General features: G+C 39.2%; 1 protein-coding gene and 1 pseudogene across 1 annotated transcript in view; one reads left to right on the top strand and one right to left on the bottom strand.

The window, feature by feature from the left end:
• CNBD1 (cyclic nucleotide binding domain containing 1) overlaps nucleotides 1-27824 on the bottom strand; it is a 383222-nt gene that overhangs the window by 147813 nt on the left and 207585 nt on the right. The gene's annotated exons all lie outside the window — the stretch shown is intronic.
• On the top strand, nucleotides 17678-17979 carry LOC102270149 (colipase-like; annotated as a pseudogene).

Below are 27824 nucleotides of genomic sequence, written 5' to 3'. Positions count from 1 at the left end.
GATTTAACTGGAGAGCCAATGCAATTCAGTTTGTGCTTTGAAAAGAGCATTCTGGCAGCTGTGTATATAACAGACTGGAAGGCAGAAGTAGCAGAGTCCAAGAATCTACAAAGGAGGCTATCACAGTATCCAGGTGGCAAGTTGATCAGAGACTGATGTCAGTGTGAATGGAATGAAGCAGACAAAATCAAGATGTATTTTGGAGACAAACCTAAAAAGACTTACCAACATGTGGTGTAAAAGGGACAGAAATTATTAAATATAATGCTTACATTTGTCACTTCAGTGAATCTTGATCTGATGTATGGTGAGAGAAGGAAATGGAAAATAACTTTAGAGTCATTGACAGTGAGGCAGGTGGGCAGTAAAAACCGAGAGTTCTATTTTGAGTATGCTAAGTAGGAGATGTCAAAAAAGACAGTTCAGTACCTGGATGCAGAGCATGAAGAAAGGTCACAGTTAATTTCTTTATGTAATTTCCCAATGGCTAAAAATTTATTTCATTTTACAAGTTTATAACCTTTGACTTAGAAATTTCACTTGCAGAAAGTTATAGCTAGGAAATAAAAGCATGGCTATGAATTTGTTTACAATAATTATATCATCAGATCAGATCAGATCAGGTCACTCAGTCATGTCCGACTCTTTGCGACCCCATGAATCGCAGCACACCAGGCCTCCCTGTCCATCACCAACTTCTGGAGTTCACCCAGACTCACGTCCATCGAGTCAGTGATGCCATCCAGCCATCTCATCCTCTGTCGTCCCCTTCTCCTCCTGCCCCCAATCCCTCCCAGCATCAGGTCTTTTCCAGTGAGTCAACTCTTTGCATGAGGTGGCCAAAGTACTGGAGTTTCAGCTTTAGCATCATTCCTTCCAAAGAAACCCCAGGGCTGATCTCCTTCAGAATGGACTGGTTGGATCTCCTTGCAGTCCAAGGGACTCTCAAGAGTCTTCTCCAACACCACAGTTCAAAAGCATCCATTCTTCGGTGCTCAGCCTTCTTCACAGTCCAAATACATAATAGCAAAGAAACTAGGTGAATGTGCATAAATAAGAAACAGTACTACAAAGAAAAGTCAGACATAATTTGGTGACTTGTTAGTTTTGCATGCTAGGAAACAGGATTTCAGAATGATTCTTCGGTTTGCAACCTGTTTTGGATAAGTAATAACTTACTTACCCAAAAATAACAGAAAAATAACAAGAAATTTGAATAGAAATGTGGATTGTTTTTATTAAACATTAATATTGAAGTCCCAGTAAAAATTGTCCACAGAGTCTTAAAACTGTGGGACTTCTATGAGTCAAGATTAAAATTTGAGAAAGAAGTTAAAATTATGAAAAATCAGAAATTTTAATTTCCAGACCTGCAACTTAACTATATCAATTTGATTACTCAAATTCTTCTAAATAATTTATAAATTTCCTTGCAACTTTAGCATACTGAACAATATTAAGCATTAAAAATTAATTTAAAATATTCATTGAGTTTCTACAATGTGGGTCAGTGTTTAAGGATGTTTTTTTTTTAATATTCCCGTGGTAAGTATATGTTTTTTCTTGGCTTATTTCCTTTTATGCAATACCTACTTTAGCTTAGACTCAGAAAAAAAATCCTATTCCTGAGTGAATATGTTCATATCCCCCTTAGTGGGGATGTAAATTGGCGCAGCCACTATGGAAAGCAGTATTCAAGTATCCTCAAAATTTTCAAAATAAGTTACAATCTAATCCAACAATTCCACTTCTGGGTATTTATCTGAAGAAAATGAAAACACTAATTTTAAAAGATATACCCATCTCTGTGTTCACTGCAGCACTTTTTGCAAGACATATAAACAACCTAAGAGTCCATCAATAAATGAACAGATAAAGAAGAGGTGGGATATTTATATTGTTGTAGTTGTCCTTCAGTTGCAAAGTCGTGCCTGACTCTCTGCCACCCCATGGACTACATCGCACCAGGCGTCCCTGTCCCTCACTATCTCTGGAGTTTGCTCAAACCCATGTCCATGCAGTCGGTGATGCCATCCAACCATCTCACCCTTCGTCGTCCCCTTCTCCTCCCTCCTTCATTCTTTCCCAGTATCACAGTCTTTTCCAATGAGTCAGCTCTTCACACCAGGTGGCCAAAGTTTGGATCTTCAGCTTCAGCATCAGTTCTTCCAATGAATATTTAGCTTTGATTTCCTTTAGGATGGACTGGTTGGATCTCCTTGCTGCCCAAGGGAATCTCAAGAGTCTTCTCCAGCACCACAGTTTGAAAGCATCAGTTCTTTGGCTTTCAGCCTTCTTTATGGTCTAAATCTCACATCCATACATGACTGCTGGTAGAACCATAGCTTTGACTATGTGGACCTTGGTAGACCAGATGCCATGATCTTAGTTTTCTGAATACTGAGTTTTAAGCCAGTAAAAACTCTCCTCTTTCACTTTCATCAAGAGGCTCTTCAGCTCCTTTTCACTTCTGCCATTAAAGTGGTGTCATCTGCATATCTGAGGTTGTTGATACTTCTCCTGGCAATCCTGATTTTGGCTTGTGATTCACCCAGTCCGATATTTTGCATGATGTACTTTGCATTTAAATAATCAGGATGAAAACATACAGCCTTGATGTACTCCTTTCCCAATTTTGAACTAGTCCATTATTCCATGTCCAGTTCTAACTGTTGCTTCTAGACCTGTATACAGGTTTCTCAGGAGACATGTAAGATGGTCTGGTATTCCCATCTCTTTAAAAATTTTCCACAGTTTGTTGTGATACACGCAGTCAAAGATTTTAGTGTAGTCAGTGAAGCAGAAGTAAAATTTTTTGAAATCCCATTTCTATACATGTGTGTGTGTATAAATATTTATATGAAGTGGAATGAAGATCACTCAGTCATGTCCGACTCTGTGATCCCATGGACTATACAGTCCATGTAAATAAGCAGTGGAACATTACTTAACCATAAAAAGAATGAAATCCTGCCATTTGTGACAATATGAATGCACCTAGAAGATATTGACCTAAGTGAAATGTCAAAGAAAAGCAAATCTTATGTGATTTCACTTTTATGTGGAACCTAAAAGACAAAACAAATGAATAAACCTAATCAAACAGAAACAAAGTCATAGATACACGGAAGACACAGGTGGTTGTCAAGAAAGATCAGTATGGGAAGGAGAGAAATCAATCTGTGAGGGAGATTAAGAGGTACAAATTTTGTTACAACATAAATGAGCCATGGATACAAAATGTACAGTGCAGAGAATATAGTCAATAATTCTGTAACATCTGTGTGTAGTGACAGATGACTAGGCTCATCACGATGATCATTTTGTGTGCTAAAGTCACTTCAGTTGTGTCTGACTCTTTGTGACCCCGTGGGCTTTAGCCCTCCAGGCTCCTCTGTCCATGGGATTCTCTAGGCAAGAATACTGGAAAGGTTGTCATTTCCTTCTCCAGCGGATCTTCCCGATCCAGCGATTGAACCTGTGGCTCTTATGTCTCCTGCACAGGCAGGTGTCTTCTTTACCACGAGTGCCACCTGGGAATTCCCATTTTTAGATGCATGTGGATATAAAACCACTGTGTTTTGTACACTAACTAACATAATGTTGTAGGTCAAAAAAAAATAAAATAAAAGAGGGGGGATGTCTAATATTTTGTTGTAGAAAGACCCTGCAATGTGTTTGAACACTCAGCATATCTGAATTAACTCCATAAAGAGACCCTTTACAGAGCAACACTTCGACCAAGACCCAAGTATGAAACTGTTTTGTAATCTGATAACATGCTGCTCTGTGGCTCCCCAGGCGGTGCTAGTTCTAAAGAACCCTCCTGCCAGTGTAGGAGACACAAAAGATGCATGTTCGATCCCTGGGTCAGAAGGATCCCCTGGAGAAAAATATGGCAACCAACTGCAGTATTTTTGACTGGAAATTTCCATGGACAGTGGACCTGGCAGGCTACAGTCCATGAGTTGCAGAGTCAGACGTGACTGAATGACTGCGCACACACACCGCACAAAATGCTTTCGTCACATTTTGGCCTTTAAATTTTGTACTCCAGAGCTTTACAATGTTCTGTATAAACCAATGAAAATATTATTGTGTCCATAATAGGTTTTATTTTATTTTTTTCTGTACTTGGAAGTGGATATGTAGTTAGATTTGCCAAGTTACTTGGTAAGGCATACCTGAAAATAATACATTGTCTGAATAAGTTACACTCTGTGCTGTAGAAACTGATTTAGAATTTCCAGTTCTTCAATAAAGTGTCTCTAACAATTTTAAAATTCTCTATCTTTATTATTTTTGGAAGTCTAGGCTGCTTTTATGTGCATTCAATTATTAGTTTGCTCAATATTCTCTGAGTTTTCTTCTAACTAAGCAGGTCATGTGTATTTTGTCATGTAACTAGTCTTTTCTGATACCTTCTACCTTATATTGTCATGACAAAGCATAGGGGTGACTGCAGATTGTCTGTCACTATCGGCCTCCCCTTCTACCTTTTGTAATAGAATTCCCTGCAAGTTTTAGCTGCGCAGTAGCTGCCTCCCTTGCAGCTGACTGTGTCAAGTGTAAACTCTTGCCAAAGTATAGTGAAAGAAGGTGATGTGGATAATTCCTGATTACATGCATAAAGAGGAAATTGTTCTCCCTCCCCTTCCACTCTTACATTTCCCCTTGCAGATATATATGGAGGGTTATATATATGTGAGATAGCAAGTAACATGATGAAAGCAAATTTAGCTCCTGAATATCTTGCTGAAGCTGAGGTTCCTGCCAGCCTAAACTTCTCTAGCCTGTTACACAAGCAAATAAAATAAAGCCTAAGTTATGTAATTCACTGTATTTTAGGATCTCTTTGTTAGAGCAGCTAAACCAGTTCCTAGAAACAAGATGCTTGAATTAAGGAACTACACAGGTAGTTCAATCATTAAATATTGATCTCCATTATAACACATTCTGGATTTTGTAATTGTCATAAGACCTTGCCTCTGGTTAAAAATCTCTGCTTAGAGAAAACTTTAAATGAAGCCTCATCTAGTTTAGGAGTCTTCCCATAATTTAGTTGTTTGACAACGTCTTACTAATTCTACTATGCAGAGATTCCTTTACAGGTTTATATTCTGACTTAAAGTGATTTAAGTAAAGATTGACTATTGGATAATGTATACATTTGTTAATAATTTTAAAACATCATGACTACTCTTTTAAGTTGTTAACAACATTGTTCTAGAAGAATATATTGATAATTCAAGGACATAGTTTTGACCCTCATGATAAAAGTCACTTTGCTACAAATGAAGTCATGGAGCATATCCATATACCTTTTATAATGTCTTTCATTTTCAGTTGATGGGCACTGTTTCTTGATAAAGCTAGAGCTGAAGAAAATGTACTATAAAAAGTTCTTTGTGCTTTTCCCATGCTTCTGTTGTTTACACCTATGATAAACAATGTATTTATGTATTTAGGTGTCATATTTTAGAAAAATATAAAATCAATTTTGGAAATGAGTTTTATACTACTATTTGTGTAAAAATAAAGGAGTATAAAAACACTTCAAAATAACAAAAGCTACTTATTTTTTTTATCCATTCATCTACCCTACTTCTTTTGATTGGAGTACTTATTCTATTTACATCTAAAGCAATTGTTGATAGTTATGCAATTATTTGGGCTTCCTGGGTAGCTCCTGCATTGCAGTTCAATTCCTGGGTTGGGAAGTTTCCCTGGAGAAGAGAGAGGCTACCCACTCCAGTATACTTGGGCTTCCCTGGTAGCTAAGATGGTAAAGAATCCACCTGCAATACAAAGACCTTAGTTCGATCCCTGGTGGGAAGATCACTTAGAGGAGGGCATGGCAACCCACTCCTGTGTTCTTGCCTGGAGAATCCCATGGACAGAGAAGCCTGGCGGGCTGCAGTCCATGGGGTCCCAGAGTCAGACATGATCAAGCTCAGCAAATGTAATTATTTACAGCTTGTCCTTTGTAGTCTGATTGGTTTTGCAGCTCTATTCTCTCCCTTTCTGTTTCCTTTTATCTTCCATTGTGATTTGAGGACTTTCTTTAATGTTATGTTTACATTTCTTTTCCTTTATTTTTTGCACATCTGTTATAGGTTTTTGGTTTCTGGTTGCCATGAAGGTCATATATAACAACTTATGTGTATAGCAATATATTTTCAAGTTGATAGTCATTTAATCTGTGTGCATTGTCAAAGTCATTTAATCTGTGTGCATTGTTGCTTGTGTTGGGATGTATATAGGGTTTTTTTGACATATTAAAAATATGAGCACTCACTTTGATTTGTAAGTCCTATTATATCACTGGTGGTAATAAGGTAGCCCAGCTCACTTGCTTGATCACAGAAGGCTCCAACAGCCAGAAATGCATAAGTAATTTAGGAAACAGATTAGTGGTGGCTCTGGCACAGCCATGATTCTTGGAAGAAATGGACCAACTGCCATGGGTTAACTGCAGAAGGTGCTCTTCAGAGGTCATCAGAAACTGTCTAGAAGAGCAATTTTCATCCTATGGCAGATGGAATGGATATTCATCCAGCAACACAACCTTAAAAGGCGTGACAGAGATTTGTCCCATCTCCAAGAAGGCAAACATGGAAGTTTGCGTTCCATCAGCTACCATCCCACTCCTGCCTCACAGAGCCGCAAGGGCAGAACACTCACAGCCAAGAGCCCTGTCTCCCACTGCACCAAGCTGCGTTTCATCAGTCAACACTCAATGCTTTAATTCTGCTTTATGTAGGGGCTAGAAGAATAATTTCTGAATCAGTCTATTTTTTTATATCTTAGGAAAATTCCAAAAACATATGTGTGTGTGTGTGTTTTTTAAGTATAGCTTTTAGACTAATCTAAAAAAATAATCTTTTACTTCATTTAAATTAACAAAGGCCACTTGGAATTCTAAGATATCGTTTGAAGGGTCACGCACTGGAAAGGATTACGGCAAGTACTGTTAGAACTGATTCTATGCTTCCTTGGAATTCAATACTGACCTTGCATAATCTATGCAAATAAACACCCAAGGAAACCAGGCAAGATCATACACTTAGTTTGTACTATAAAACTTAGAGTTCAGCACCTTGTTAACTACAAAGGAAAAAAGATTACTAGAAACTTTTTAAAAAGTGAAAGAAGTAATGAGTTGCCGTAAGCCTTCCTCAAATTGTATAAAAGATGTATGGCTTGATCCTGCTAAATGATAGCTGGCAGGCTATTAAATTGTGTGGGAAATGAGGTATGTTATTTTCTGCATAATGTAACTTGCTTCACAATGAAGGTGTTTGCTAAGGAATGCTTCTGTTTTAGTTTTTGCTCACTCTCTTTAACTCCAGAAAGTTTATTTAATGTAAACTCTTTAATTGATATTATGCTGACAGTCGTTATGTAGTGCTATGAACTGATTAGACTAGGCACTCGTCTCAGAGTAAAAAGTCTTTACATATAATACCAGAGTATTTATTGCTTTACCGTGTAATGACAGGCATCTGTCTTTGGACCGATTCTCCAGCTCCCCAGTTTATCTTAACAATCGTTATACCTGCTATTGAGCGTAAGCTTCGCCCAGTTTCCCACGATACCTTTGACAACACCACACAGTGCCAGTAATTTTGATATACTATATAATCCATCTCATCAGAAATCCTTACTGAGGGTTCAGGATTATCTAGAGCCACTCTAAGAGCTTTACTTACTTAATCTTCTCATGAACCTAAAGCCTAGATCTTATTATGAACCCCTCGTAGCAAAAGAGGAAATTGAGCCAGAGAGATGTTACATAACTTATCCAAGGTCCAGACTGCTAAAGTGTGGACTCCATATTTTACGCCAAGCAGTTTGACCCAAGAGGGATCAAGCCTAGGGCCAAATGAATAACACTCTTGGTATACTCTATTTACCTTCTGAGGATCGGACACTACCCTAAGCACTTGATACACAATAACTCATTACATTTTGTATAAAAACCTATTACACCTCACCTACCAAATTGTAGAATTAAAAAAAAAAAAAAAAAAAGTATAAGTTTAGTTACATGCTCATCATAATATAATGCAGTAATTAGTGAATCTGAAATTCATCTATGTGATTCAAAGCTTATGTGATTGACAAGGAGAATGAATGGCCAACTTCCGTTTACTCCCACTTTATGAGATGTATTACAGAGAGAAATCACAGCTCTTTATCCATGCCAAACAGTTTTTTAACTTAGAAAAATCAAACTGCTTTGCACAGTGAAAGGAAAAATAGACAAATGTGCTAGGAATGAAAATATGTCCATTATAAAGACTTCAGAATTCCAAACTCTAAGGATCTTGAGATCCCTCTGACCAGCCTGAGCTTGCTTCACAGGAAGAGTGGCCCTGGGAATCCAGACAAGTCACCAGGCAAAGGCCCCGGCGTGTAGGCACTTGAGAAAGGAGATTTGGAAGAGCAAGGCAAGAGCGTCAATAAGTGTCTTTCATGTCAGCCAGAGCACCGTCTGCTGCACTCTGCAGAACGTGCAGAGAAGTCAAGTGTATCTCTATATGCAGGCAGTTGTTAATTACTCCAGGTACCAGGGTGGTCATAATGCGGGATACCAGTGTATCTGTTGACTTGGGCCAAGATGGCCACCTATCACGGCTACCTGCAGCCTGCATTCTGGAATTCCAGTTGACATCAACTCACCCACTGGTGTGAAGGGTTTTCTTTCCTGTTGTTTCCCACTAGGCACTCTCGATATTTACTTTCTATTTTCAGATTTATCAAAATGTATATATATGTGTTATGCTTACTCACTCAGTCGTGTCCAACTCTTTGCAACCCCGTGGACTATAGCCTACCATGCTCCTCTGTCCATGGGATTCTCCAGGCAAGAAAACTGGAGTGGGTTGCCATGCCCTCCTCTGGTGGATCTTCCCAACCTAGGGAATGAACCCAGGTTTCCCACATTGCAGGTGGATTCTTTACCATCTAATAATAGGAAGTCAAGAAACACCTGGAGTAACAGGCAAATGTGGCCTTGGAATATGGAATGAAGCAGGGCAAAGACTAATAGAGTTTTGCCAAGAAAATGCACTGGTCATAGCAAATACCCTATTTCAACAACACAAGAGAAGACATGGACATCACCAGATGGTCAACACCGAAATCAGATTGATTATGTTCTTTGCAGCCAAAGATGGAGAAGCTATATACAGTCAACAAAAACAAGACCAGGAGCTGACTGTGGCTCAGATTATGACTCCTTATTACCAAATTCAGACTTAAATTGAAGAAAGTAAGGAAAATCACTAGACCATTCAGGTATGACCTAAATCAAATCCCTTATGATTATATAGTGGAAATGAGAAATAGATTTAAGGGCCTAGATCTGATAGATAGAGTGCCTGATGAATTATGGAATGAGGTTCGTGACATTGTACAGGAGACAGGGATCAAGACCATCCCCATGGAAAAGAAATGCAAAAAACCAAAATGGCTGTCTAGGCATGCCTTACAAACAGCTGTGAAAAGAAGAGAAGCAAAAAGCAAAGGAGAAAAGGAAAAATATAAGCATCTGAATGCAGAGTTCCAAAGAATGGCAAGAAGAGATAGGAAAGCCTTCCTCAGTGATCAGTGCAAAGAAATAGAGGAAAACAGCAGAATGGGAAAGACTAGAGATTTCTTCAAGCAAATTAGAGATACCAAGGGAACATTTCATGCAAAGATGGGCTTGATAAAGGACAGAAATGGTATGGACCTAACAGAAGCAGAAGATATTAAGAAGAGATGGCAAGAATACACAGAAGAACTGTACAAAAAAGGTCTTCATGACCCAGATAATCACAAAGGTGTGATCACTGACCTAGAGCCAGACATCCTGGAATGTGAAGTCCAGTGGGCCTTAGAAAGCATCACTATGAACAAAGCTAGTGGAGTTGATGGAATTCCAGTTGAGCTATTTCAATCCTGAAAGATGATGCTTTGAAAGTGTTGCACTCAATATGCCAGCAAATTTGGAAAACTCAACAGGGGCCACAGGACTGGAAAAGGTCAGTTTTCATTCCAATCCCAAAGAAAGGCAATGCCAAAGAATGCTCAAACTACCACACAATTGCACTCATCTCACATGCTAGTTAAGTAATGCTCAAAATTCTCCAAGCCAGGCTTCAGCAATACGTGAACTTCCTGATGTTCAAGCTGGTTTTAGAAAAGGCAGAGGAACCAGAGATCAAATTGCCAACATCCACTGGATCATGGAAAAAGCAAGAGAGTTCCAGAAAAACATCTATTTCTGTTTTATTGACTATGCCAAAGCCTTTGACTATGTGGATCACAATAAACTGTGGAAAATTCTGAAAGAGATGGAAATAGCAGACCACCTGATCTGCCTCTTGAGAAACCTGTATGCAGGTCAGGAAGCAACAGTTAGAACTGGACATGGAACAACAGACTGGTTCCAAATAGGAAAAGGAGTACGTCAAGGCTGTATACTGTCACCCTGCTTATTTAACTTATATGCAGAGTACATTATGAGAAACTCTGGACTGGAAGAAGCACAAGCTGGAATCAAGATTGCCAGGAGAAATATCAATAACCTCAGATATGCAGATGACACCACCCTTATGGCAGAAAGTGAAGAAGAACTCAAAAGCCTCTTGATGAAAGTGAAAGTGGGGAGTGAAAAAGTTGGCTTAAAGCTCAACATTCAGAAAACGAAGATCATGACATCTGGTCCCATCACTTCATGGGAAATAGAAGGGGAAACAGTGTCAGACTTTATTTTTCTGGGCTCCAAAATCACTGCAGATAGTGATTGCAGCCATGAGATTAAAAGATGCTTACTCCTTGGAAGGAAAGTTATGACCAACCTAGATAGCATATTCAAAAGCAGAGACATTACTTTGCCAACAAAGGTCCGGCTAGTCAAGGCTATGGTTTTTCCTGTGGTCATGTATGGATGTGAGAGTTGGACTGTGAAGAAGGCTGAGCACCGAAGAATTGATGCTTTTGACCTGTGGTGTTGGAGGAGACTCTTGCGAGTCCCTTGGACTGCAAGGAAATCCAACCAGTCCATTCTGAAGGATATCAGCCCTGGGATTTCTTTGGAAAGACTGATGCTAAAGTTGAAACTCCAGTACTTTGGCCATCTCATGCAAAGAGCTGACTCACTGGAAAAGACTCTGATGCTGGGAGGGATTGGGGGCAGGAGGAGAAGGGGGCAACAGAGGATGAGATGGCTGGATGGCATCACTGACTCGATGGACGTGAGTCTGAGTGAACTCCGGGAGTTGGTGATGGACAGGGAGGGCTGGCGTGCTGCGATTCATGGGGTCACAAAGAGTCGGACACGACTGAGCGACTGAACTGAACTGAACTGATGTATGTACACACACAAAAAAAATCTTATTGAATATTCAAAGTTAGCCAGACAGACCAATGATTTTAAAAATCACATATGATTAGAAAAGAAATAATATTGATAATCAAGTTTAAATCTCAGAAATCAGATGGTGCATAAACAATTGCTGATAAATCTACATTAACTTGCTTTTTGGAGTAGGCTGTTTTTTAAGATAATGTTCATCTGCTGGTCAATCTGCCGTTAAAGCCCATGGGTGCAGAGGCTTCCTCTAAACTCGACTATCCAAATACCTCCCCCATACAAGGGGATCACAAACTCATTTAGCTCTGTGCCTTAGACTTCAAAGTAAGTGATTTGCACCAAATTCTAGATCCTGGACCACTTCCCTACCTCCAAATGCATGTGCAAAATAAGTATATTCTTCCCTTTTTTTTTTTTTTTCTTTTTACTAGAATTCTAGTAGGGAATTATGTTTCTGACTTATAAATGCTATAGAAAGTATGCCTCTGAATTTGATCTTTGATAGAGAAACGAAAAGGGAATGACAGCACCATGATTTTCTGTTCTTTGTTCCCATAACAAACTGAAATCCCAATCAAGATTAAAATTAAATTTGTCAAAAGGCATTACTTAGCAACATTCTTTGAATATACACCCCCTACAAAAACTATTTGCAATAACAAACCACAAAGACATGTCTATGTATGTGTCTGATTACAAGTATATTTTATCAGATACATTTAAGCTATCCTGGAAATAATTATGAACCAAATGAATTATTAGTTGCCAAAACAAGTGGAAACTCCAGTTTCATTTGTAAAATGATGGTGATTGCGTTCACCTTAAAGAACTACCAAGAGAAGTAAACGAGACCTGTGTGCAAAGTCCTTACTATAGTGCTGGTACACATTAGGCACATAATGGGGTTAAGTGTTGATACTGAGTGGGACCGCTACCCACACACTCTCCTGAAGAGTGACTGAGACCAGGACTTCAAATATCACTAGATGTGAGCAACCCCTATGCGTGCATTTCTGCACTATAAATGTCTCTCAACTTTAGGAAAAAAAATATATATATATATATAATGTAACAACTGTACACCTCCACCGGCACATTTCTAAAGCATGTTCAGCTCAGTGTGCTGGAAATAAGGTTGTACACTTTCATCAAACCAAATATAATTCACCTCCATTCAAAAATCTGTGAGTTGTCCTAGATTTTCTCTATTTTACATCACACACGTCTTGGCTCCTAGTTCTGTTGATTCAACTTTCTAACTAAACCCCATACCCATATCTCCTTATTCATATAACCACTGCCATTGGAGTAATTCAAGCTCTGATCTTTTCTTGCCTGGACTCCACCTTTTAATTAGCTTCTCAACTTCCACATGTGCCCCTTCAGCATAGCTTCTACACTGCCATCAAAACCTTCAAATGCAAGTCTGATCATGTTGCTCACTGGTAAAATACTTCAGTGACTCCCAATTACCTACACAATAGAGATCAAATTATTTAATACCTGGATCTCTTGGAAGACAATAAATAGCATTCTTACCTGCCCAATTGTGAAGATAATAAGAAATAGATAACTAAAGCACTCTCTTTATTACTAATGAAGCTAGATTATTTTTATTACTTTTTAAATGTTTTTATTTTATTTATTACTTTTTATTATTTTTATTACTTTATTACTAATGAAGCTTTTTCTATAATCAGAAAAACTATCCCAGCCCTAGGTATTGCTGAACAAGAGTATATTTCCCCACCTGGAGAGAGTGCTCCCTTCTAAAAACATATTTCAAGTGGAAGAATGGTTTCTCCTAGGAGTTTTACAGATTCAGGTCTTACATTTAAGTCTTTAATCCATTTTGAGTTGATTTATGTGTGTGTTTTAAGATAAGTATACAATTTCGTTCTTTTGGATGTGGCTATCCAGTTTTGCTAGCAGCATAAGTTGAAGAGATTACCCTTTGTGTCCTAGAAGACTTGTGATGTATGCCTGAGTTGATGTTGGGGCTCTATTCTGTTACATTGGTCTATATGTCTGTCTTTATGACAATGATTCCTTGAATATAACACCACACACCAAAAAACCTTTGCATAGCAAAGATTGGTGAACACATGAAAAGGCAAACTATGGAATGAGATCAAATATTTGCAAACAATATATCTAATAAAAGACTAATATCCAAAACACATGAACAACTCCTCCAACTTAACAGCAAAAAAAACAATGGAGCCAATTAAAAAAACAAAATGGATAGAGGACTCAAATAGACATTTCTCATACAAATAGGCAATGCATGTAAAGATATTCAACATCATTAATCATCAGAGAAATGCAAATCAAAATCATAATGAGATATCACCTCACACTTGTTAAGATGACTGCTAGGAAAACAAAACAACAAAAAATAAATGACAATCATTGATGAGGATGTAGAGAAATTGTACACTGTTGGTGGAAATGTAAAATGGTGCAGTCACTTTAGAAAACAGTACAGAGAGTCCCCAAAAGATTAAAAATAGTGACACCATATTATCCAGCAAAGTCAACTATGAGCATTTATCCAAAACTAATGAAACCACTAACTCAAAGATGTATCTGCATTCCTATGTTCATTACAGCACTAATCACAGGAGCCAGGATGTGGAAACAATCTATAAAGAAAATGTAGTACATATATTAAATAAAAATATATAGTATGTGTACTAGCTCTGAAGACAAGGAAGAAAATCCAGTCATATGTGGCAGAATGGATTAGTTTTGAGGATATTATGCTAAAGGAGACAAACCACTCAATGAAGGACATACTGCATGATACTACTCATGCGAGAAGTCTAAAATAGTCATACATCTAAAAAAAGAGAGTAGAAAGGTGATTTCTTGGGCTGGGGGAGGAAGAGATGGGGAGTTGCTTTTCAGCAGGTACAAAGTTTTGGTTCCGGAAGATGAGTAAACTATATATCTGCTGTATAGCACTGATACTGTGATCGACAATGTTGTATTGTATGCTCAAAAACTAAAGAAAATAGATCCCACGTCAAGTGTTCTTACTATAGTCAATAAAAGCTAAGTTGAAAAGAGGAAATATGATGACGATATGCCCAAACTTCCATTTAAATATTTCCTAATTTACCTCTCAGAGAGGTGGTTCCCAACCCCCTTAGAGTGGAGCGAGTGCTAAGGCCTGGTATATCATCGAGTGGGGCTCCTTTCAACTGGAAGAAAGACCAGTTATGCTCTTCCCTAACAACAAGACGGGCAGACCAAGGCCTTTGTGATTTAACCTGTAGCAGTTGCTTCTGTGGCCTCATCCTCTGACACTCCCTGCCACCCAGTTTAGGGAGGTCCTGCTATCAATTCCAAACTGTGTTTCATAGATTCTTAATTGGTTTCAACCCCTGATCCCTCCCCGCTCAAAAAAAGGAGGATAATAGAGGAAGTTCTAAGATAAAGCAATTTTGAAAAAATGCTGAACCAAACAGTGTTATGTTATTCACTGTAGGTATTTTCAGATCTTTTACTGAGCTAATGGGCATTGTGACTTTCCAAGAATGGGACAAACAATATACCTGTTTCAGATCTTCTTTCTTACAGGATGTTTCCTGAGGTGTACTTTGGAAAATGCTACTGTAGTAAAAACATCCCACTCACAGTTCGAAATGTATCTTGTTCTCTCTTGTCTCTAAACCACTGTACACGCTGTCCCACTGCTTAAATGCACTTCCTTCCCCTCCTTAATCAACTCCCCATGGACCTTTAAGATTCGATCCAAGAATCACCTCTTAAAACTTTTTCAGTTCTTAGACTTTCCTCCTTATTTTCCTACTTATGTGTTTCTTTAGACCTTCAGGCTCTCACAATTATATCACTTTTCACTCTGTGTTACTGTTGGTTTTATTTTATTTTCCATAACTGAAGATACTAAAGTTTAGAAAATATTTTATTTTTGTATCTTAGATCAAAAACTGTTAGGCATTTGATAAATCATTGTAGAAAGAAGAATGCACTTGGACTTATTTGGGTGTCAATTCCAATTTAACATGGTGCTCTGCACCAGTCATCCTGAATTGCATTCTCTTCAGCCCAGTTTCTTGTCTCTCTGGTCTTTTTACATACTGTTTCTTCTTTCTGGAGCACCATAAGTGAAGTCGTTCAGTCGTGTCTGACTCTTTGTGACCCCGTGGACTGTAGCCTACCAGGCTCCTCTGTCCGTGGGATTTTCCAGGCAATAGTACTGGAGTGGGTTGCCATTTCCTTCTCCAGGGGATCTTCCCGACCCAGGGATCGAACCCGGGTCTCCCGCATTGTAGACAGACGCTTTACTGTCTGAGTCACCAGGGAAGTCCACTGAACTCCTTATTTATTATTCATGCCTTTTCGTCATTCTAAATTCTCCCAAAATGAGGTAAGATGTCGATTTTTGTACAAGTCTCGAAATACAGTTTACCTCTCTCCAACATGTTATTGCTTGTTTAATTGCATATTCTATCTAAATACAGGGACCGTGTCTACCTGGCTTACGGATGCATCTCCATTGCCTGACACGGTCCTTGATACAATGTAGGTGAGCCACAAGCAGTCATTGAATGAATGAGCAATTAATTACGTGTCTCACCCAAGCTCCAGACAACACTCTGAAATTTTATGACATTTACTTCATCAATGTCCCGTGACACTGTCTGCTTTTAGGTAAGGTGATAGGGGAATATTTTACTTTTCTTTTTTCTTATTCCCAATGCTTCTGTCCATAATTTGTTACCTGCCTGCTGGCACATGACTTACAATTCAGTGCTTCCCTCCTCCACGTCATTCTGCAGTCTTTCTCTACGAATTATAGCTTAAAGGTCCCTCAGGTTAACTAGAGCATACAAAAGGCTGAGAAACTCTACAAGAGCTTCTTTCCATTGACATTAAAGTCGTAGGTCACATCATATCCAGAAAATTCATGTGGAAATGGCAGTCTGATATATTTCTTCAGCTAGCAAAACAATTACAGATAAGTAATTTTATTTCCCAAGAGACTAGTAAAGTGCTTTCCTCAGGTCACCTTCCACTATTTTATGTTGTGGTGAGTAACTAACATTTTCTATCCAATTAGAGAGACCTTCAACAAGCTGAAAAGTAAATAGCTAACCAGTCAAGTTAGAAACATGTGTGAGCATGTCACCCTAAACCACCTTTTAAACAAGCTGACCACATATAGGAAAGCTATAGAATATCCTTCTTAACAAAGGTGAAGGAAATCCTATTTCTACATCTATTCTCCTTGCATCGAGTGTTTATTGGAAGTTGTTTTGATATTATTTTAGGCTAGAAAACTTAAAAGAGGTAGAACTAATAGGACACAATTTCCTGAAACCACAATGGCTTTCAGTATATAAATAAATATATTGCTTTATTTAACCTTGAGAACTTACATTTTTATTGTTTTTTCTTCTGTTTTAGAAGGGCTTCCCTGGTGGCTCAGTGGTAAAGAATCTGCCTGCAATGCAGGTTACCTGGATTCGATCCTTGGGTCAGGAAGATCCCCTGGAGGAGGGCATGGCCACCCACTGTAGTACTCTTGACTGGAGAATCCCCATGGACAGAGGAGCTTGGTAGGCTCCAGTCCATGGGGTCGCTAAGAGTCGCACGACTGAGCAACTTCACTTTCACTTTTCATTTTCCCTTTCATGCATTGGAGAAGGAAATGGCAACCCACTCCAGTGTTCTTGCCTGGAGAATCCCAGGGACGGGGGAGCCTGGTGGGCTGCCGTCTATGGGGTCGCACAGAGTCGGACACGACTGAAGCGACTTAGCAGCATACACTAACAAAGAACAACCTGAAAAAGAAATACAACTCTATCATTTAAAATTATATCAAAAATAATAAAATACTTGGGGATGAATTTAATCAAGGAGGTGAAAAATCCATACACTGAAAAATATTTTGAAGAAAGAAACTAAAGAAGATTCAAACAAAAGGAAAGATATCCCATATTCACAGATTGGAAGAATTAACAGTTAAAATATCCGTACTGTCAAGGCAATCTATAGATTTAATGCAATTCCTATTTAAATTCCCAGGACATTTATCACAGCAATAAAAAAATTTGCTCTATTATAGAAGGTATATCCCTTCTATACCCACCTCATAGAAAGTTTTTATGTTGAATTTTGTCAAATGTTTTTTCCATAATCTATTGAGATAATCATATGATTTGTATCCTTCATTTTGTTAATATGGTGGGTGCCCCTGGTGGCATAGAGAGTAAAGAATCTGTCTTTTGCCACCTGACCTGATCTGCCGGTTGCAACCTACACCAGCTGTGCCCACTCATCATGGAGAAGGTCCTCGGCCTTCTGCTCGTCGCCCGTGCAGTAATCTATGCAGTTCCCGACCCCCGGGGAATCATAATCAACCTGGATGAGGGTGAGCTCACAGCAAGTGCTGCTACCGGGAAGACGGCCTGAGCCTGGCCGGCTGCGCACCCAAGGCCAGCAGGAACAGCGAGCGCTCCGCCTTTACGCTCTATGGGGTTGACTACAAGTGTCCCTGTGAGCGGGGCCTGACCTGCGACGTCGACAAGACCATCGTGGGCTCCATCACCAACACCAACTTTGGCGTCTGCCTTGATCTCTGACATGCCACAGAGTAAGCGAGCTCACCCGGGCTAGCACACCCCAAGACGCTCCTCCACCAGGACCAGGCCCTGGCCGGCCACCGCCTCAACTGGCACCTCCGCCTTCTAACTGGGTTCTCGGCAATTAAATCCCCTCTTGCAAACCTTCCCCAGTCACCTGTATAAAAAAAAAAAAAAAAAGAATTTTCCTGCAGTACAGGAGACCCAGATTTGATCCCTGGATCAGGAAAATCCCCTGGAGAAGGAAATAGCTACACACTCCAGCATTCTTGCCTGGAGAATTTCATGGATAAGAAGAGCCTGATGGGCTACAGTCCATGGGGTTGCAAAGAATCAGACATGACTTGAGTAATTAACACTTTCACAATTTTGTTACTGTGGTACGTGTATTGATTGATTCACATGTATTAGCCATCCCTGCATCCCAGGGATAAATCTCACTTGATTGCATTGCATGATCCTTTTAGTGGGCTGTCAAATTCAGTTAGTAGTACTTTGCTGAGGATTTTTGTGGTCTGTTTTTTGTCAGAGACATTCGCTTGTAATTTTCTTTTCATTTGACATCCATATAGTCTTGCTATAAAGTAATGCTGGATGTATAAAATGAATTTGGGGAATGTACCCTCCTCTTCCTTTTTTTAAAAGAGTTTGAGAAGTATTGGTGTTAATTTATCAGAATTCACCAGAGAAATCATCTGCCCTCGACTTTTCTTGCTGGGAGGTTTCTCATTATTGACTCAATCTCCTTACTCACTATTGCTCTATACAGATTTTTGGTTTCATCCTGATTCAGGCTTGTTAGGTTGCATGCTTATAGAATTGTATCCATTTCTATTAGGTTATCCAATTTTTGGGTGTATAATTATTCATAATAGTCACTTATGACCCATAGTGTTTGTGGTATCTGTTGCAATATCCATTGTTACATTTCTGAATTTGAGACATCTTTTTGTCTTGGTCTACCAAAAATGTTTCTTATTTGTTCATCTTTTCAAAAAAAAAAAAAAAAAAACTAAACTCTTGGTTTCATATGTTGTATTTTTGTCTGGTTTCTATTTCACTTATTTCTGCTCTGGCTTTTGTTAATATTTCCTCCCTTCTACTTACTTTGCGCCGAGTTTGTTATTTTTCTAGTTCCTTGAGAAGCAAAAATAGGTTATTTGAGATCTTTCCTTTTTCTTACTGAAATTATTTCTTATAAACACATCTCAGAACTGCTTTGGGGCATCCCATGAGATTTGGTATGCTGTGCTTTCATTTCTGTTTGTCTCAAGATATTTTTTATTTTCCCTTTTTATTTCTTCTATGATCTATTTGTCTTTAGTGATGTGCTTTATTTAATTAGAATTAGAACTAATTCTTTCCATTAGTTATAATTAACACACAATATTACATTAATTTCAAGTGGACAACTTAGTAACTGAATACACTTATATATTATGAAATGATCAGTACAGTATGACCAGTTATTATCCTGCAACATATAAAGTATCACAATATCATCAATTCCATTCCTGACATATACATTATGTCGCATAATGTAATAAATGATTCATTTATTTTAGATTTGAAGGTTTATACCTTTTAATCCATTCACCTATTTTCTCTGTCCCCCTACCACCCTTCTTGGGACTTCCCTGGCAGTCCAGTGGTTAAGACTCCACCCTTTCAGTGGAGGGAGCCCAGATTCAATCCCTGGTCAGGGAACTACAGCTCCACATGCTAAGAACCCACCTGCCCTAATACGGGCCAACTAGGGCACATCGCAGTCAATCCTAAAGGAAATCTACCCTGAATACTTATTGGAAGGACTGATGCTAAAGCTGAAGCTCCAGTTCTTTAGCCATCTGATGCAAAGAGCTGACTCATTGGAAAAGACCCTGATGTGGGGAAAGATTGAGAGCAGAAGGTGGTGACAGAGAATGAGATGGTTGAATGGCATCATCTACTCAATGGACAAGAGTTTGCTCAAACTTCAGGAGTAGTGAAGGTCAGGGAGGTCTGATCTGCTGGAGTCAACGGGGTCACAAAGAGCATCTGAATAACAACAACCCTTCTCCTTGGCAACCACCAGTTTATTCTGTATAACTATGGGCCTGTTTCTGTTTTGTTTTGTTTATTGTTTGATTTGGGTTTTTAGATTCCACAAATAAGTGAAATCATATGGGAATCATTTTTCTTGGTCTGATTTATTTCAATTAACCTAGTACCCTCTAAGCTTCACTGGTGGCTCAGATGGTAAAGAATCTGCCTGCAATGCAGGAGACTAGGGTTCAATTCCTGGGTGGGGAAGATCCCCTAAAGAAGGAAATGGTAGCCCATTCCAATATTCTTGCCTGGAGAATTCCATGGACAGAGGAAGCTGGCAGACTACAGTCCCTGGGGTCACAGAGTCAGACATGACTGAGTGACTAACAGTTTCAATACCCTCTAAGTTTATCCATGTCGCTGCAAATGCCTGAGTATTATTCTATTATATATATTATACAGAATAATAGAATTATATTCATTAATACAATGGAATTATTATATTCTATATCTATGTATATGCATATTCATATACATATGTATATCACATCTTCTTTATTTTTTTGGTTTCCATTTGCTTGGAATATTTGGAGTAGTTCTTCCATACATTCACTTTAAGCCAATGTGTTCTTGAAACTGAAATGAATCTCTTATAGAGAGTGTACAGTGTGTGTGTTTTCTTTTTTTAATCTATTCACTCTATATTTTATAAGTGGAGAAGTTAATCTATTTAAAATAAAGAATTATTGCTAGGTAAGGGCTTTCTGTTGTCATTTTGTTAATTGCTTTCTGATTTTTTTTTTAAATTCACTTGTTTCTTTCTTGCTTGCTGTTTTGCTTGTGATTTGATGATTTTCTGTAATGACATATCTTAATTTCTTTATTGCTCCTTGGAAGAAAAGCTATGACCAACCTAGACAGCATATTAAAAAGCAGAGACATCACTTTGCCAACAAAGATCCATCTAGTCAAAGCTATGGTTTTTCTAGTAGTCAGGTATGGATATGAGAATTGGACTATAAAGAAAGCTGAGCACCAAAGAATTGATGCTTTTAACCTGTGGTGTTGGAGAAGACTCTTGAGTATCCCTTGGACAGCAAGGAGTTGAAACCAGTCCATCCTGAAGGAAATCAGTCCTGAATATTCATTGTAAGGACTGATACTGAAGCTGAAGCTCCAATACTTTGGCCAACTGATGTAAAGAGCCTATTCATTAGAAAAGACCCTGATGCTGGGAAAGATTGAAGGCAAGAGGAGAAGGGGACAATAGAAAATGAGATGATTGGATGGCATCACTGACTCAATGGATGTGAGTTTGAGCAAATTCTGGGAGATGGTGAAAGACAGGGAAGCCTGGTGTGCTGCAGTCCACGGGATCACAGAGTCTGACACAACTGAGTGGCAGACAATGACAACAATCTTTTGTGTGTCTGTGTGTCTGCTATAGGTTTTTGATTTATGGTTAACATGTAGCTTGGACTTCCCTGATAGCTCAGTTGGTAAAGAATCCACCTACAATGCAGGAGACCTCCGTTCAATTCCTGGATCGGAAAGATCCGCTGGAGAAGGGGGAGGCTACCCACTCCAGTATTCTTGGGCTTCCCTTATGGTTCAGCTGGTAAGGAATCTCCCTGCGATACAGGAGACCTGGACTCAATCCCTGAGTTGAGAAGGTCCCCTGGAGAAGGGAAAGGCTACCCACTCCAGTATTCTGGCCTGGAGAATTCCATGAACTGTATAGTCCATAGGGTCGCAAAGAGTAGGACACGACTGAGCATCTTTCACTTTAACATGAGGCTTCCATAAATTTCTGATAGTTGTAACAGCCTATTTTAAGCTGATAATGACAACTTCAATTGCATAAGGAACTGTTTTACTTCTGCTCTATTTTATTCAAGATTGACAATTTATGTCTTTTTAAATTGTATACCCATTACCAAGTTATTGTAACTATAGCTTTTTTTTTAGTACTTTTGTCTTTTAAAGTTTATACTTGTATTAAAAGTAATTCACAAACTGCTATTGCATCAAGAGTATGTTGGATTTGACTATATACTTGCCTTTACTTTGTACTTTATTTGTTTTATTGTTACTAAATTAGCTTCATTTCAGTATGAAGAACTCCCTTTCAAATTTCTTTTAAAACAGGTCCAGTCAGGATGAATTCCATCAGCTCTTTTTAGTCTTGGAAGGCCCATGCCACGCCTCCTGCCCTGCAAGTTGTCTGCTAAGAAATCAGCTAGTAATCTTATTGATGCTTCCTTTTCTATGATCTCCCTCTCTTTTCTCTTGCTACTTTCAAAACTGTCTCTCTCTCTATTTTTTTTTTTTTTAAGGTTTGATTTGTCAGTGAAATCCTCTTTGGGCTAAATATCATTTTGGACCTTTCATCTGTATGCACTTGGTTGTCCATATTTGTCTCCAGATTTGGAAAATTTTCAGTCACTATCTCTTTAAATAAATGTTCTGCCTCTTTCTCCCTCTCTTCTATATCTGAAACTCCCATAATGAAGACATTAGTTCATTTGATGGTATATCATAAATGTCATGGACTAGCTCAGATATTTTTTTATTCTGCTTGTTTAAATATGATGTTGACACTTTCATTTCATTCAATTTATTCTTCAGGTCTTGAACTTTTGTATTTTTTAATGATTTCTCTGTGTTGAACTTTTCATTTTACATACACATTTATTCCTGATCTCATTGAGTGGTCTGTTTGTGTTTTTTGTAACTCGCTGAGCTTCCTAAAATAGTTATTTTGAATTATTTGCCAGGTACCTGAGATTTCCTTTTTAGGGGGCTGGTTATGGAAAAATCACTGTGTGCCCTGTGTACCTCTGGGGGTCGGGTGTCCTTGGCCATTCATGCTCCTCAAAGTCTTGCACTACTGTCTCTACATTTGAAGAAGCGCTCATCTCCTCCAGTCTTTACTGACCTTTAGTGTTCATAGAGAAATGCCTTCACAAGTGAGCCTAACTAGAGATTCTGAGCCTTTCTCAAAACTTTTCTTTGAATGTACCTGCTCCACGCTACCTGCTCCTTCTGGAGAGGGGATATTTAAAGTGGCATGCCATCTCTCAATTCTGCAACGCTAGACTGGGGGTTGAGAGCCTCCCGTTTGTTTCCCTTAGGGCAGGACCCGAATTCTGAAGTATGGGCTTCTTCTGATCCCACAGAGGTGGCAAGCCTTCTGTGCATGTGTGTTAGCCCTCTGCCAAAGCTTCTTACCATTGTGCATGAGGCTGCATGGGGAATCTAAAACGTGGGGAGGGGTGAGGAACACAGAGGATTAATATTAAGGGTGCTCATGTGCCAGTTGGAAGAATCACAGCTGAGGCATCCCAAGTGGCTCATGGGTAGACTTTTTGATGGAGTTCATAAAGCTTCTGCTGCCCTGTGATGAATTCTGAGAAACACTCCCTTCCCCCTCCCTCTCATTTTTATAATTTCAGTATTCGAGGTACAGCAAGAAAGAAGTGAGCCTCTTTAGCAGTGTCCGAAGAGCTGGAAGGAGGGTATTCATTCACTGAGTTCTTGCATTCCTCCACGGGAGAAACTGCATGGCCCTGAGCTCTGCTGCCTTGGGAAAGGGATGATGCAGATGACGGGAAACCATTCTTCTTCCCTCTTTAACACACCCATTCTCAGATATATTATATACAGATATAGATATTGCTCTAATGGTATGCTAGAACTTCACTACTAGAAATTTGAACTCCCAAAAAGGTACTCTCACCTGGAGACTGTTGACAAAATAAAGTTTCTGTGGGGAAATGATGGTAGAAACATCCTAAAGAAAGGTAAAAGAAGATTCCTACTCCATCATCTGGTTGATGCCACTGCTAAATATTTTGTTTACTTATTTTGGTCCCATCTGTTGACTTGCTATGTATTTAAATACAGAGAGTTTTGAGTATTTTCTTCACTAATGAATAAATCTCTATGTTTAGAAAGTGTCTGGTACATTGTAAACACTCAGTAAACACTTGCTGAATGAGTGAAAAAATGAATATATATGCACTCCATCTAAACTGGGTCAAAATGATATTTTTGATAGTTTTTAAGTAAATGCAAAGATACAGCCAAGATGTAGTTAGAAAGCAAGTGAAAGTGAAGTCGCTGGGTCGGGTCTGACTCTTTGCGACCCCATAGACTGTAGCCTACTAGGCTCCCCCATCCGTGGGATTTTCCAGGCAAGAGTACTGGAGTGGGCTGCCATTTCCTTCTCCAGGAGATCTTCCCAACCCAGGAATCAAACCCAGGTCTCCTGCTTTGTAGGCAGACACTTTACCCTCTGAGCTACCAGAGAAGCCCAACTATGCTGCCTTTGCGATGGTGTTTTGGGAGAACACAGACCTCTTGCTGCCAACGTCACTACAACTTTTCTGCTCTTTGCCTCCCTAAAGCTTGATTGTCAAGGTTTCAGCTCTTTGATTTCTCAGGTGATTGACCAAGAAGGTCTTAACATTTCCCTCAATCTGACTAAACTTTAGACAGGTTTATTCCTGATGATAAGCCCCTGACTGTTTCTTAGAGCATTCACTTTAGAAAATTGTAACTGTAAATTCACTGCTCCTTTGAGATGTAAATCTCCTCTCTGGTGATTGACCAAGAAGGTCTTAATATTTCCCTCAATCTGACTAAACTTTAGGTAGGTTTATTCCTGATGATAAACCCCTTACCGTTTTTTAGAGCATTCACTTTAGAAAATTTTAACTGTAAATTCACTGCTCCTTTGAGATGTAAATGTAACCTCTTGCCTGTTTTACAACCCAGGAATGTCTTCCTCAAGGACCTTAAAGCCATCCCTTTGAAGTGTAATCAAGACAGAGAAACTATCTCCCAGTCTCTGTGGAAATTGGAAGTCTAACTTAAGAAACTTCATCATAGTCAACAAGAGTGGGAAATACAGTACTTGGATCCAATCTCAAAAATGACAGAATGATCTCTGTTCTGTTCATTTCCAAGGCAAACCATTCAATATCACAGTAATCCAAGCCTATGCCCCGACCACTAATGCAGAAGAAGCTGACGTTGTACAGTTCTATGAAGACCTACAAGACCTTCTAGAACTAATACCCAAAAACCATGTCCTTTTAATTAAAGGGACTGGAATGCAAAAGTAGGAAGTCAAGAAACACCTGGAGTAACAGGCAAATTTGGCCTTGGATTACACAGTGACGTAGGGCAAAGACTAATAGAATTTGCCAAGAGAATGCATTGGTCATAGCAAACACCTTCTTCCAACAACACAGGAGAAGACTCTACACATGGACATCACCAGTGGTCAACACCAAAATCAGATTGATTATATTCTTTGCAGGCAATGATGAAGAAGTTCTATACAGTCAGCAAAAACAACACCAGGAGCTGACTGTGGCTCAAATCATGAAATTCTTATTGCCAAACTGAGATTTAAATTGAGGAAAGTAGGGAAAACCATTAGACCATTCAGGTATGACCTAAATCAAATCCCTTATGATTATACAGTGGAAGTGACAAATAGATTGAAGGGACTAGATCTGATAGACAGAGTGCTTAATGAACTATGGAAGAAGGTTTGTAACATTGTAAAGGAGAAAGGGATCAAGACCATCCCCAAGAAAAAGAAATGCAAAAAAGCAAAATGGCTGTCTGAGGAGGCCTTGCAAATAGCCAAGAAAAGAAAAGAAGTGAAAACCAAAGGAGAAAAGGAAAAATATACCCAATTGAATGTAGAGTTCCAAAGTATAGCAAGGAGAGATAAGAAAGCCTTCCTCAGTGATCAGTGCAAAGAAGTAGAGGAAAATAATAGAATGGGAAAGACTCGAGATCCCTTCAAGAAAGTCAGAGATACCAAGGGAACATTTCATGCAAAGATGGCACAATAAAGGACAGAAATGGTATGGACCTAACAGAAGCAGAAGATATTAAGAAGAGATGGCAAGAATACACAGAAGAACTGTACAAAAAAGATCTTCATGACCCAGATAATCACAGTCATTTGATCACTGGCCTAGAGCCAGACATCCTGGAATGTGAAGTCCAGTGGGCCTTAGGAAGCATCACTACGAACAAAGCTAGTGGAGGTGATGGAATTCCAGTGGAGCTATTTCAAATCCTGAAAGATGATGCTGTGAAAGTGCTGCACTCAATATGCCAGCACATGTGGAAAACTCAGCAGTGGCCACAGGACTGGAAAAGGTCAGTTTTCATTCCAATCCCAAAGAAAGGCAATGCCAAAGAATGCTCTACTACCAGACAATTGCACTCATCTCACATGCTAGTAAAGTAATACTCAAAATTCTCCAAACCAGGCCTCAGCAATACATGACCCATGAACTTCCAGATGTTCAAGCTGGTTTTAGAAAAGGCAGAGGAACCAGAGGTCAAATTGCCAACATCAGCTGGATCATTGAAAAAGCAAGAGAGTTCTAGAAAAACATCTATTTCTGCTTTATTGACTATGCCAAAGCCTTTGATTGTGTGGATCACAATAAACTGTGGAAAATTCTGAAAGAGATGGAAATACCAGACCACCTGACCTGCCTCTTGAGAAATCTGTATGCATGTCAGGAAGCAACAGTTAGAACTGGACATGGAACAACAGTTTCAGTTCAATTCAGTCACTTAGTCATGTTCCAAATGAGAAAAGGACTACGTCAAGGCTGTATATTGTCACCCTACTTATTTAACTTCCATGCAGAGTACATCATGAGAAACACTGGGCAGGATGAAGCACAAGCTGGAATCAAGATTGTAGGGAGATATATCAATAACCTCAGATATGCAGATTACACCATCCTTATTGCAGAAAGTGAAGAGAACTAAAGAGCCTCCTGATGAAAGTGAAAGAGGAAAATGAAAAAGTTGGCTGAAAGTTCAACATTCAGAAAACTAAGATCATGACATCTGGTCCCATCACTTCATGGGAAATAGATGGGGAAGCAGTGGAAACTGTGGCAGACTTTATTTTGGGGGGCTCCCAAATCACTGCAGATGGTGACTCTAGCCATGAAATTAAAAGATGCTTACTCCTTGGCAGGAAATTTCTGACTAACCTAGACAGCATATTAAAAAGCAGAGACAACTTTGCCAACAAAGGTCCATCTAGTCAAGGCTATGGTTTTTCCAGTAGTCATGTATGGATGTGAGAGTTTGACTGTGAAGAAAGCTGAGCACTGAAGAATTGATGTTTTGGAACTGTGGTGTTGGAGAAGACTCTTGAGAGTCCCCTGGACTGCAAGGAAATCCAGCCAGTCCACCCTAAATGAGATCAGTCCTGAGTGTTCATTGGAAGAACTGATGTTGAAGATGAAACTCCAATCCTTTGGCCACCTGATGCAAAAAGCTGACTCATTTGAAAGACCCCCATGATGGGAAAGATTGAAGGCGGGAGAAGAAGGGGATGACTGAGGACAAGCTGGTTGGATGGCATCATCGACTCAGTGAACGTGAATTGGGTAAACTCCAGGAGTTGATGATGGACAGGGAGGCCCGGCATGCTGCAGTCCATGTTGTTCCAGAGTTGGATACGACTGAGCCACTGCACTGCACTGAACTGAACTGAACTTCAGTAAGTGCCATTTAGCAAACACAAATGGTCTAATGAAATAGACGACCTCTCACTGGTGCCCTCCAACACTTTCACTAGCTCACTCCAGCACTTAAAAACTCTCCCACTTCTTTTTTCAGAGATGTTAAGTTTAATCTCTCCTCTATCTCAGTGGTCTTGACCCCTGTCTCAGCTGAATAAAGTATTCCTTTGTTATTTGATTCTGTCCAGTGAGATTTTGCTTTGACATAATCTTGAAACGAACTGTAGATTTTGCTTA

Source organism: Bos mutus, chromosome 14 (genome assembly GCF_027580195.1).
Source record: "Bos mutus isolate GX-2022 chromosome 14, NWIPB_WYAK_1.1, whole genome shotgun sequence".
Taxonomy (NCBI): Eukaryota; Metazoa; Chordata; class Mammalia; order Artiodactyla; family Bovidae; genus Bos; species Bos mutus.
This window is presented reverse-complemented; position numbering and strand designations above follow the sequence as displayed.